Source organism: Puma concolor, chromosome B1 (assembly GCF_028749965.1).
Source record: "Puma concolor isolate L17-30 chromosome B1, mPumCon1.1.hap2, whole genome shotgun sequence".
Classification (NCBI taxonomy): Eukaryota; Metazoa; Chordata; class Mammalia; order Carnivora; family Felidae; genus Puma; species Puma concolor.
This window is the reverse complement of record NC_141670.1, coordinates 64,549,750-64,561,851: the sequence shown is the minus strand read 5'-3', so window position 1 is coordinate 64,561,851 and position 12,102 is coordinate 64,549,750. Positions and strand designations below refer to the sequence as shown.

The following is a 12,102-nucleotide window of genomic DNA, read 5'->3' as shown; positions in this document are numbered from 1 at the left end:
ATCATCAGGGAAATACAAATCAAAACCACAATGAGATACCACCTTAAACCTGTCAGAAGGCTAACGTTAACAACTCAGGCAACAACACACGTTGGCGAGGATGCGGAGAAAGAGGATCTCTTTTGCATTGCTGGTGGCAATGCAAGCCGGTGCAGCCACTCTGGAGAACAGTATGAAGGTTCCTCGAAAAACTGAAAATAGAACTACCCTACGACCCAGCAATTGCACTACTAGGCATTTATCCAAGGGATACAGGTTTGCTGTTTCGAAGGGACACATGCACCCCCATGTTTATGGCAGCACTATCAAAAATAGCCAAAGTTGGGGCTCCTGGGTGGCTCAGTCGGTTGAGCAGCCTACTTCGGCTCAGGTCATGATCTCGCAGTCTGTGAGTTCCAGCCCCGCGTCAGGCTCTGTGCTGACAGCTCAGAGCCTGGAACCTGTTTCAGATTCTGTGTCTCCCTCTCTCTGACCCTCCCTCGTTCATGCCCTGTCTCTCTCTGTCTCAAAAATAAATAAACGTTAAAAAAATTAAAAAAATAAAAATAAAAAAATAAAATAAAAATAGCCAACGTATGGAAAGAGCCCAAATGTCCATCGATGGATGAATGGATAAAGAAGATGTGGGGCGTGTGTGTGTGTGTGTGTGTGTGTATACACACACACACACACACACACACACACACACACACACACACACAATGGAGTATTACTTGGCAATCAAATAGAATGAAATCTTGCCATTTGCAACTACGTGGATCCAACTGGAGGGTATTACACTAAGTGAAATTACTCAGAGAAAGACAAAAATCATATGACTTCACTCATATGAGGACTTTAAGCGACAAAACAGATGAACATAAGGGAAGGGAAACAAAAATATAAAAACAGGGAGGGGGACAAAACATAAGAGACTCATAAATATGGAGAACAAACAGAGGGTTACTGGAGGGGTTGTGGGAGGGGGGATGGGCTAAATGGGTAAGGGGCACTAAGGAATCTACTCCTGAAATCATTGTTGCACTATATGCTAATTCAGATGAATATTAAAAAATATATAAGTATTATGTTGAAAAAATTAACAAAAATTACCAAAAAAAAAAAAAAAAAAAAAAAAAAAAAACAAAAAACCTGAAACAGAGTCAATTTGGAAAGTCTCATTCTAAGAACGTGTGCTCAAACTTTCCACTAAGAACATTTCCCTCCTAAGATGCTTTGCTTTGAATACATTTTTTTAAATTGCAAGGGGAAAAAAAAGTAGAACCACCCCAAAAGCACTGTAAATTTTGCATATGCCTCCAGAGACAAAGTTTCTCTTTATCATTTATTTAGTATGCTAATAGGCAAGTGTTCTTGAAACAATTATTCTGTTTTCATTGACTGTGCTCTACAGTGAATTGCAGACAGACATGTACTGAGCTATTATAATGAGGATTACTAATCAAAACACCCAAGATTCTCTTAAATAAACTCTCTGTCATTCTCCAGGGTAATCCTAGTGCAGAAAACAACAACAACAACAACAAAAACAACAACGAATCTCAGTTACAGAAACGCCCTTTGCTTTAGGACTTAATACGAAAGAAAATTTAAACATTTTGGAACACTGTAGAATGGGATATACAGAATTAACTGATGCGTCTGCTATGCATATTTTAAGGAAAAATAGCATTTTCTTAAAGATTACTATTCATTGGACAATTCTACAAGAAACCCTTCCACTGACCATCTGTCCAAACTGTGTGTTTAAGTTCTGAGACATTTAAAAAGGGATTCATGCAGTTAGTTCTCAGTTGCTAGGGGGAAAAATACAGTTCCAAATGCCATTTGAGTCACATTAATCTTAGTGATTATCCTTTGTGTGAACTTTTTTTCATAATCTGATTAGATGAAATTTGTGAAGATCTTGAAATACCATTTCATTACATATACTCCCAAAGAATTTTTGGTGGCAGGTGTGTTTTACATAAGTACATATTTGCATGGTGACTAGAAATTATATTGTAATGTTTATGCATCAAACAATAAAAAGCACTAAGTAATATGATTAGCTATGTCATGAATTTCTTCCTGGGATGGAGAGGAGCTTTATGGCTTCATTAATGCTTTGAACAGTGATTCTCTTATCTTTTATCTTGAAGTGATTTTTTTTTCCATTTTGCTTCCCTTATATCCTCAAGTTTCAAATAAGACCCATAATGACCATATATCATTCAGTTTTCTCAATGCAGATCAAAAGTCCATTTTTACCTGTGGCACTACCACCGGTAGAACAGATGATGGTATTAATTGTCATTACCCCAGACACAGGTGAATTGGCTCTTGTATTTGCCAAGAATTCTGGTGAGTTGCCAACTGTACAAAAGGGAAATTTAATGTACAGGATACGGATATCTCAGAAGCTTCATGACAGAATTATGATCACAGTTGGGATGTCCTGCTAGAACAGTACAGAAAGCACTCTTCTCAAGAAGTTGTACATTAGATACTAAAAGCAAACAAAGCACCTATAAATTTTGTTCTTTACATGGACCATAACAATCTAAGATTGGAAAGAAAGTATAAGCTGTTTGCATAAAAAGTTCTTCTTCTAATACTGCTCACAGTAGTTTCCTCCTTCTCCATGTTGAACTCAAGGTAGATTCATGTTGAAGAGGCAGATGTTTTACACTAGAAAAGTAATTGTGCTCACATACAGGGTCAGCCCTGCATGAGTTCTGGGGCCTCTAGAGATCCACAAACTCCATGACTCTACCTTAGAACAGTGAGCAGCTGGGAGACAATCCGGACTTCTCTATATATGTTGACACCCTCCGACAGCGAGGATGTCTGCACTAAGAACACCTTGTCTCCATCTGGGAAACTTCAAGCAAACTAGTAAGTTGTAGATTTCCAAATGCCTATGTGTAGATTTGCAGTGAGTCTTATTCAGCCACCTAACTCACTAAGCAACCAGGACTCGTCCACAGTGACCTCCCCAGTATCTTAGTTCAGAATAAGATGAGCCAAAAGCCTGCAGAGTAACACATGCTTCCCAGATATGTTTCAGAAATATGAGAACAAAGGTCAGGACAAGCCAGGCAGAGCAGTAAAGTGGTGTTAGCCTCTATGAGACCTCCAGCTTCCTCTTTCTCTTCTCCTTTCTTTCTCCCTAAGCAACAATATTACCAGCTTTTATGTTTATTATTTATTTTTGAGAGAGAGAGAGAGTGAGCAGGGCAGGGGCAGAAAAAGCGGGGGACAGAGGATCTGAAGTAGGCTTCGCGCTGACAGCAGAGAGCCCGATGCGGGGCTCGAACTCATGAACCGTGAGAGATCATGACCTGAGCCAAAGTCAGACACTTAACTGAGTCACCCAGACACCCCACAATATCACCAGCTTTAAATATCTACTAATCTTAAGGAGTTTCCTCTCCAAAACCATGTGTGTTTTAAAATAAACAAAACCCATGAATAACTGAATGTATCATCTTCCAAAAAAATTCTCCCTTACTTGCCTAACTCAATGCATAAAAAAATAAATCTATCAGTCACCCATTCCAGCAGACTGAGTCAGATGAGTCTTCTTCCTCTCTCACATTCAACCAATTAACAAGCTCTGACATATTTTTCTCATAAATGATTCTCAAATCCATCACTTCTTCTATACACCTATTAATCTGCCCTAGATCCAACCTTCATTATCTTCTACCTGAGAGAAAACAGCTTTCCCAGCTTCAACTGCATCCATTTTAATCCATTCTCTATTCAGATGCCAGAGGAAGTGCCTCAACAAACAGATCAGATCCCAACACTCTCTCCTTGAAAATCCTTCATTGCTTTGAAGATAAAGTTAAAATCCTTTCACTTCTACAGAGAATCCTTCATTTACACTCATTCAGCATGTTCTGTTGACTGTCTTCTCTATCCCAAATTGCTCTGTAGCATTCTTCAGTATTATCAGAATAGGTCATTTCTTTCATCATGACTGTAAAGACTAGAGAAAAATGCACTTTCTGTCAAGTTTAGACCATAAGATGCAGTGTTCATCACAACTTGTCTATAAGTTAATTATCTTTTATCGTATTTGGTAGCACAACAGATCCATATAACATTGGAACCAATTGGATTAATCTCATGCATCACGCTTCTCTAGGGAAAGTCACCTAGGAATAACTGCTCTCTCTCCACAACACCCAGAGGCTACAGTGAAAGATTTCACTGTTTATTTTACCTAATAAGTTTTTTCAACTGTATGTAAATCACTGACTCTAGACAACTCTTTTTAATTGTACTTACAAACATACCTGTACTATAGCCAACAGGTGTTTTATTAGTCAGTCCTTACACCTGCACCCAACTGGGGTGAGCCAGATTTTAACCCTAGAGACATCTAACCAAACTAAGATAGATTCGTAATGAAATAAGTTAGAAAATGTATCATATTCCAGAGACTACCTGGTTATTATGCAATTTTTAAGCCATGCAAAATCCTAAGTAAATATTTGTTAGTCCTTCGTCAGTAGTGTATTAAATGTGGCCATCGCGACTTTTCTTTACCATCTCCTATTACTTCTCACTCATATACTTAACATATATTGAATCCTTACTACATGTATGACAGATACTATGTTCGCTACATTTATAGTACAATGGCTTTTATTCTCTTAAGCTAAATAAAATGAAATCCAGTCCCTCAGGTCCTTTTCTCTTTGCTCAACCAAGAAAATGTTGGAAAATTTATATTTTTTCACTACTTACACCAAAAACTCTTATCTGTAATAGTGACAATTCAACTTTCAAAAATTATTTTAAAAGTCTCTTGTCAAGTAAATATCAAATAGGGTACATGAATAAAACACAGAAAAGCTATTCCACAGTTTACTCAAGTATGGCAGAATGCTGAGGGAGTTGGTCAAGTTGCATTTTATGCACTAAGCACTAAGATTGTCTACGCTCCATAAAACACTTCAGATCTCATTAAAACCAAGTGAACAATGCCAATAAGAGCATCTAAGGCCAACTTTAGCTTTCTTCAGCATTGGGTTAATTTAACCTAAAAAAAAAAAAATTCCACAGACCTTTAACTTTCAATTACAATGCCATCTTGTGGGAAATACTGAAGTAACGCAAAAGACTCATTAACATCCTGATACAATAGTTAGCAAACCACTGTGAAAACGTGGTAGATATGTGAGAACTTTACACACCAACAGGCACTGTTTAGATCAGAGTTTTCTAATTCTACAAGGTAAAAATCACTCTGAGATGCAAAACTATGTTCCATACCATTGGGATCCAGCCACTACATTATCATAAGGAAGGGAGGTAGACATACCAATGTGTCATTGTCAAATTGCAACAAGGAAGAAAACATATGGAGACAAATTTGTCTAGTGTCTGCATTAACAGTCCATTTTGCAGATGATTTAGACAGAACTTGCTCAAGCTGTTCCAGGCCAGCTACTGACCTGTATCCAAAAGCTGAAGGCTTTCAGTGGCCTCAGGAAATTTACTTGTCACAAGGTATCCAGCTGGTGCATTGGGAGGTACTGGGATACCTATATGTGATATAGGTGTTCTATATGATCCCTATGAACCATAAGTAGGCCATGTCAAATAATAATCTAGTTATGCTATGTTAATAACAGACTCTTTGAAATACAAGCTATTGTAAGGATTGGCTGAAAAGCAGCCTTATTTTAGAGATGAGTAATGGTAGTACAGTGGGGCTATGACTTGAGGTACAGAGTACAGGTGATAAATGCAGGATCTGTAGCCAGACTGGCTGAGCTTAAGTCTAGCCCCTTTACTTTGCTAACTATAAAATCTTGAGCAAATTATTTAACCTCAGTCTCAATGTTCTAATCTGCGAGTGGAAGTGATAACACTCATCTCAATGGGTTGTTATGTGGACTAAGTGAACTAACACATGCAAAGTGATCAGACAAGTACTTAGAAGTTAATCAGACAAGTATATACAGTGAGTGCTCAAAAATGTTAACAATCATTATTACTCAAGATCATTCAGCTCATCAGTGGTAGGGTCAGAACTGGAAGCCAGTTCTAGTGACCGCTGAGTCAACTTTCCTCCCAGCCCCAGCATGCCATGCCAAAGGTAACAATGACTTCGGTGCTTTGCGGGGAAGGGAAGTGTTGATAAAAATAAGAGTAATAGGTCACCTTAGCAACCATTTTTTAGAGCAACAATAGGGAGTCTGGGTGGCTCAGTTGATTCAGTGTCTGACTCTTGATTCTGGCTCGATCTCCTGGTCCTAAGATGGAGCCCTGTGTCGGGCTCCACACTGAGCATGGGGCCTGCTTAAGACTGTCTCTCCCTTTCCCTCTGCCCCTCCCTTCTGCATGCTCTCCTTCCAAAAAAATTAAAAAGTTAAAAAATAAAGAAAAAAATTAAAAATAAAAAACAGTAACAACAACACCTGTATAAAACAGTTTTAAAACGTAAGTTCCATACCTCTTATCTATCTTTCAAAGCAGTAATAAGAAAAAAAGTTGCCAAGAGATGTGAAAGATACCTACCTGTATGAGAATCAAATAATATTATTTTGTTGAAAAAATACATCTTTTACGCTGAGTTATTCTTATGACTTATATGGCCTTGATCACTATACTTTCTTTTTAGTACATAATGACCCAAACACATTTTTCTGATAAACACAATTTTCTATGAAAAACAGTGCAAGTACGATAAATTTCCATTCCAAGATAAGCAATTACATCTACTGTAAGCCACATCATGTGCAAATTATTATTAACCTATCTGGTTTTCCATTGTCCTTTTGTTCTATTGTTCACAAGTGGCACTCATAGACTGTGTTGCTTAAATAGTTGCTTAAACAAGACTGAAGTTTATTTCTCTTATATTTAAAAGTCAGAACATGCAGTGTCCATGGCTAATAGAACAGTTCTTAAAGCTGTACTCAGACCCAGGGTCCTACCAGCTCACCTCACAGCCATCCGTGAAGGATGAGCCCTTTCTTCATGGTCCAGGATGGCTGCTAGACCTGAAATTGTAATATCCATTAAGCAGGCAAAAGAGGGAAAAGGGAGAACAGCCTCCTTAAATACGCTATATATATCTGCTCTGCTCTCATTAATAGGAACCTAGTCCCTTGGTCGCCCTGTGAACAAGTAGAGCTGGAAACTAGCCTTGTCTGAGCTATACTTTTACTCAGGAAGACAGGGTGAATATTGGGAAGCAACCGGCAGACTCTGCCTAGGACGGAAATCAAATAACGTGAAAGAGAAGAGCCTGCTGCAGGTGGGCAGGATTTTAGTTGTATTGTGACTAGGGGAAACTGTGGCCAAAGGATAAGTGGCTCTCTATAGGCTGTGAGCAGGTGGGAGATGTGGATTAGGCAGACTGTTTTGATCTCTGTTCATTTGTACCTTCCTGGTAAGGCACTTAGTGTCTGCCTAAAAAAATAACTTTCAGGATCCAGCAATCAGCCGTAACACCCCGGTAATAACATGTCCAGATGCAGCTCTGTGCAATTTGGGATGGTTTCCACCCAGAATCAAGAACTACAACCTGATTCTAGTTCTTTGCTTAGTTACTAGTGGCAAGTTAGAAATTGCACTTTATGTTCAATGCCAGAAAGAGTGAAAATGCAAGGTCTCGAGAGGCAGCATAGTGTAATGGCTACAAGTGTGAACTTGGGAGCCTGACTGCTTGGATTCCAATCCTGGTTCCTCTTTTTCTAACAGTGTGAATTAGACAAGTTATTCAAGTTCTCTCTATGCCAGGGTCCTCATCTACAAAAATGGGGATAATAACAAAATCTACTTGACAGAGTTGGTGTAAGGATTAAATGAGTTTACAGATGGAAAGCATTTATAACAGGTCCTTGCATATGATAATTGTTGAAAAATATGTTAGCTCTTAACAACTACAGACTTTTACTCTGGAAGAAGATAGTGCACTATAAAGTGCAATCACGCACGTGATGGCTAAAGAGTAAAAACCGTAGCCTGAAGAAGTGTTTGATGTTAATGCAGGGAGGGATCTTTTGGTCTTCTCATACTCAATCCGGAACTGAGTCTCCTTGCTACAGAGTATGATACCATAAAATCTTCCCACTTCTACAACATAATTCAGAAATAGTTAAGTGAAAATGATTGGATATCATACAGAAGGACACGGAGATAGATGTCAGGGATGAATAGTACTCTACAAAGACAGAAAAAGTTACAGGACAAAAGAAGTGGCAGGCATTTTAAGAATGTGGTAAATACAGAAGGAATTACCTCAAGTTTCATACAGTGAGGAACAAGGACGGTCGGTCTATAGAAATGCATTTGAATGGTGACCGTATAAAATATAACCCTTGAATACTTTCATTGACTGTGGATTCTATGCAGCTATTATTAAACGCCCTGAAGCAGGATGTAATGTTTATAATGTGACAAAGAACAGGTTGGCAGACCCTGAAGAACCTAGATTACATGGCTACATTTCGGTTAGCCATGAAAATACTTTTCATAGAAGAAATTAAAATTTAATACCAGAACTCTAATCAGTATCATTTGCGATGTATTTACATAGGAGAACATATATGATTTTCTTCTTAAATTATATAATTTTCAGTTCATCCTGTGACTTGATAATACACATTTCAGAAGTACAGTGTTAAAGAATCTTTTCAGGGTTTGTTCTGTACACCTAAATTGGGTAGAGTCCCAAAGATAATTACACTTTCCTGATGCCCACACTCAGCAAACAAGACAAGCAGCATCCCAAACAGAAGGTGCCTTCATCTGGCTCATTCACACACAAACTGTGCTACGTGCAATATTTCTTCCAAGGAAAAGAGAGAAAAAAATCATTTCAATAAAAAATTTCCTATTTTAATAAACTCATGTGTGGTAGAAATATCTAAAATTATCATTGAGGGACACCTGGGTGGTTTCAGTCGAGTGTCCAACTTTTGATTTCGGCTCAGGTCATGATCTCAGGATTGAGATCATGTCAGGTTCTGCACAGAGCGTGGAGCCTGCCTGAGACTCTCTCTCTGTGTCTTTCTTTCTCTCTCTCTCTCTCTCTCTCTCTCTCTCTGTCCCTCTCCCCCACTTGCACTGTCTAAGAAAAATAAATAAAATAAAATTATCATTGATAAAGTTGTTTGACATAAGGATAACCTTACATGATAAAAATGTTATATTCTTAAAATGTTACCTCATATTTTAAAGACTTTTCCTCTGTAATTCAGATGACTTATTTGAAGAGGAAAACAAAGACATAGTTGAGATAATAGGTTTTGTGAATGACTTATACATAGCTTGGGGCCATGCCTGAATCATATTTATATCCTAGAATGTCACTTGACAAAAAAATATACAAAAATTTATGCAAATTTTTAAAACAATCATGTAGGTCAGGACAATCCCTATCATATTTTTCACATATTCCATGTGTCTAATTGTGAATTACTGATTCCAATTTTCTGTTCAGTAAATATTTATTAGCCCCTTCTTTATTCCAGGCAGTATCTTAAATGCTAGAGAAAAAAAGGAAAGTAAAACAATGTTCCTATGTTCATGGAGTTTGTATCCTATTCAATTTGTCTAAAAATCATGAAAATTTTCTAATGAGCTAGAATTTACTCATTAGAGAATTAATTCCAGAATTCTCTGCCAGATGATATTTCCCAAAATCTCTAATGAAAGGAAAAACCTAGCAGAACATCAGAAGCAGAAGAACTAAGGAATTACTGCTCCTCAAATGATGAGAAATAGTGAGTAAGATGAATTCATTCTCACACAAATGAAATCAAAGAAGTCACACAGCTCTGAAAGGAAAGGAACCAGGCTGTTCAGACTTCCTGGTCTCCACCACAAGCTGAGAGCCACCAACAAGCAAATACAGGTTTCTTGTCTAATGAGGGTTTCTTTCATGAAACTACAAAGCCTATATATCTTTTAGCAACCCAAATTACGTGAACATGACATGTCCAAGCAAATATACAGAGAAGACTAAAAAATGAAAATTTATCAACTAATTATGCCATAGGGAAAGATCTAGGAATTCAGCTCCTTAAAAGAAATCCAGACCCTCAGAACTTGTGACCCCGCAATAACAAAAGCTTCCTCTGGGTAAAGCTATAGGTGTGTCCTTAAAATATGATTATGAATAAAAAAATGTTTAGAAACACACAGTTGGGAGTTCACAGTTCTGCAGAGATGGCCACCAGACATGGCTGACTACCCTTCTGTTCCCAGCTCCACTCTCACTGCCTTTCCTGAGCCAAAGACCAGACAGGTGTTAAGTGAGGTGTTGGTTAGTCTCAAGATATGAGAACTAGTGTGGTTTTCCTCAGTTACAGATTGAGTGAGGCCTGGAGACCAGCATCAGAGAGTGCTGAGGTGAGGACCTGGCGAATATCAGAGAATGAATCTATGTGGGACAACTGCCACTTGGGCTACTCCAACAGACAGGATTTTAAAGTAACCTCACAGCATATTTAAAGGGACCCAATAACCAAGAGAAGGAGATAAAAACAAGTAAACAATACAGACAGAAAACCACTGGAGAAGATAGCTGACAACCAACAAAAACTGTAATCAGGACACCTAAAGAGATACAAGTACAAAACAAAGAAAAAACTTGCTGGAGAAAACAATACTAAAAAAATAATTTTAAAATTACAATTTCCACTGTAAAGGATTCAGTAGGTGAATTTAAAGAGGGTGTGGATACCTGTTTTAGTAGCTTAAAAAATCAGGTAAAGGAAATATTTTAATCATGGAGAAAAGATACAAGGAGATAAAACATCATGATTCATGTTGGTAAAATGCCTGAACACCAAGGACAGAAAGAAATAATATTACACGATTCCACAGTCAAAGAACAAGTCATCTGCAAAAGAAAACGTGATCAGATTTGCATGTGATTTCTCACCTGCAACATCAGAAGCAAGAAGGTTTGGGAAAAACATCTAGAGACTGAAAGTCAAGAAGTGCACCCCAAGAATTCTGGACCAAGCTAAGGGGTCATTAGTCTGTAACGTAGAGCCTGAGTGTATTACCATAACCCCCAACTGAAATAAGAACTGAAAAAAAGAGCACAAGACCTAATGATAGGAAAATGCAGGCAAGAGTAAATAATGGTGACCAATGACTCTTGGAATATTTTTACTAACAGATAAATCCAAATGGAAAATAGCGTAATTAATGGTAATAATTATAGCAAACAATACTTAATGACTTTACACATCAAAAGCTATATTTTAAGCACTTATTTTCATTTAATGCTGACAACAAACTCATAACCTTTATTTTTCATTATTTTTTAGTGTTTTTATTGAGGTCTGATTAACAAACAGTGTTATATCAGTTTCAGGTGGGTGATATAATGATTCAACAAGTCTACAGATAACTCAGTGCTCATCATAAGTGTACTCTTGATCTCCTATATGTGTTTTACCCATCCTTTCACCTACCTCCCTTCTGCATCCACCAATTTGTTCTCTGTATTTCAGAGTCTTTTTTATGTTTGTCTTTTTTCTTTGTTTTATTAAATTCTACATATGAGTGAAATCATATGTATTACAGTGACCAAAACTAAGAGTTGTGGGTGGAGGACTATAGAGTAAAATGTCTTGACCTAGAGAGAGAAGTAAGAGAAGAAGCAAAAATATTCTAAATTTGTATCTGGGGTTTGTGCGGTGGTGGGTGAGGGAAACAGGTAAGGAAAGGAATTTATTTTGAAGGAAAATAATCCACAAAAAAATAAAATAAAATTATGTCCATCAGTCATGTACTAAATTCTTCCATTTAAAGAGAGAAATTGCCTGAATTAAAAAGCAAAACTCAGCTATCAGCTATTAATAAGAGACTCACTAAAATCAAAGTGATAAAGACAACGTAAAAGGATTGGTAAAGCAAAAAAATATAAATGGAAATCAAAAAATGCAAGAATAGCCAATTATATTATTGCCATAGATCACGTGGAATTTAAGTTTTAAATAACTACACAGGCAAAGTGGAATATTGTGTAATTTATAAAAGATATAATTCATCCAGAGACATGATGCCCATAAACTTGAAGATACAAAAATACAGTAGCTAAATACATAAAGCAAGAAATATCTTTTCACGTGCCTA

At 37.3% G+C, this 12,102-nt stretch overlaps 1 protein-coding gene across 6 annotated transcripts in view; it reads right to left on the bottom strand.

Moving 5' to 3' along the window:
- Positions 1-12,102, bottom strand: part of MARCHF1 (membrane associated ring-CH-type finger 1) — an 892,783-nt gene that overhangs the window by 829,773 nt on the left and 50,908 nt on the right. The gene's annotated exons all lie outside the window — the stretch shown is intronic.